The sequence below is a fragment of the Egretta garzetta genome, unplaced genomic scaffold (assembly GCF_000687185.1).
Source record: "Egretta garzetta isolate BGI_Z169 unplaced genomic scaffold, ASM68718v1 scaffold904, whole genome shotgun sequence".
NCBI lineage: Eukaryota > Metazoa > Chordata > Aves > Pelecaniformes > Ardeidae > Egretta > Egretta garzetta.
Window position 1 is genome coordinate 47,542 of NW_009259525.1, and position 1,759 is coordinate 49,300.

Genomic DNA, 1,759 nt, shown 5'->3' on the forward strand with positions numbered 1-1,759 from the left:
ATGATTTACCAGCTCTGCTGGGTGAGGTCTACTGATAAATACCAACATCCGAGCACGAAGTCTGCAAGAGGTTACCCTTTCCAATCTCTGTTTTTCTCCTAACAAATTGGAATGGATGAACTCTTGTCAGCTGTGTCGCATCACATCCCCACAACATTTTGTAGAGCCAGTCCTGGGTTTGTCCCGGCTTCAGCAACCTGACCAGCGATGGATTTGCAGCTCTTGGTGCACCACCGTGTCGTGGGCAGGGCCGAAGCAGAGCCCCGGCACTGTGTTCAGCTGAAACAGTGTGAGAACGCCAGGGAGAACAAGCCAGTGCAGGCCCGCGGAGCCACCGGAGCTCACCTCCCTCTTCCTCAGGAGGGAACAGAATCATGGAATTGTTTGGGTTGCAGAAGCCCTTCAAGCTCCCCCAGCCCAACCGTTCCCCTAACCCTGCCATCCCACCCCCAAACCCTGGCCCTCAGCACCGCCTCTGCCCGGCTGTTAAATCCCCCCCCGGGATGGGGACTCGACCCATCACAGAGTTGTCTCCAGTTGCACCTATTCAGAACACCAAAAACCCCCAAACCCCCAACCTTCCCCCTTGCAGCGCTGTTCTGCTGAGAGCCCTCTCAGCAACGGCAGATGAAATGATGCTGTCTCATCTTTCTCTTCCAGGGCCGAGGAACTTATGTAAATTTGGTTTTTTTTTCATAGAATCATTGAATGTTTTGGGTTGGAAGGGACCCCTAGAGGTCACCCAGCCCAACCCCCCTGCAGGGAGCAGGGACACCGCTAACCAGATCAGGTTGCTCACAGCCCCGTCCAACCTGGCCTTGGATGTTCCCAGGGATGGGGTCTCCACCCCCTCTCTGGGCAACGCCTGCCAGGGTTTCACCACCCTCATTGGAAAGAATTTCTTCCTTAGATCCAGTCTACACCTACCCTGTTTTAGTTTAAAGCCATTACCCCTTGTCCTGTCACAGCTGGCCCTACTAAAAAGATTGTCCTCATCTTTCCTATAGGCTCCCTTTAGGTACTGAAAGGCCACAGAAGAAATTTTTCCTAATGTCTAACCGAAACCTGCCTTCATCCTTGATTAAGTCCCTGAACCTAAGAGTGCTGTGGTTCACAGCATTATGCTCACCTCCAGCCCGGTGAAGCGCTGGCCTGGGGGATCACCTGGTAACCACGCACCGCTGCCGAGGAGCTGAATGCATCGCTCCGGGAGAAAACAGCTCTACACCCTTCAGAGCCACCCCCCATGGCTGGGTTGGATGGCCGCACCTCCCCGATCCAATGCCAGCTCCTTCAGAGACCACGTGGGAAAATACACCCGAGGCTTTTTTAGGGACAGGTTGGCTCGGGCCCCAGCGCTGGTGGGTTTCTATCCCCAACAGTGCATCTGGGGACCACCCGGAGGAACTCCTACTCGCCTCAGGCACAGATCTCCTCGGCGTGGTGGGAAGCCATGCGTGCCTTCCCAAACGTGCATTCAGCACTGGCGCCCGCGCGGTCCCGCGTTGGCTGGGGACCTTTCAGTGGGACGACAACGGGAACGGGGCTTTAGCATCTGCCAGCGCTGAACAAGCCACCTCCGGCGCAACAGAGCGCCTGCGGAGGAGCCAGGGGAAAGAAGGTGGAGCGGGGCCAGAGGAGGGCTACTAAAATGCTCCGAGGGCTGGAGCCCCTCTCCTAGGAGGCCAGGCTGGGAGAGTTGGGGGTGTTCAGCCTGGAGAAGAGAAGGCTGCGGGCAGAGCTGAGTGCGGCCGGTCAG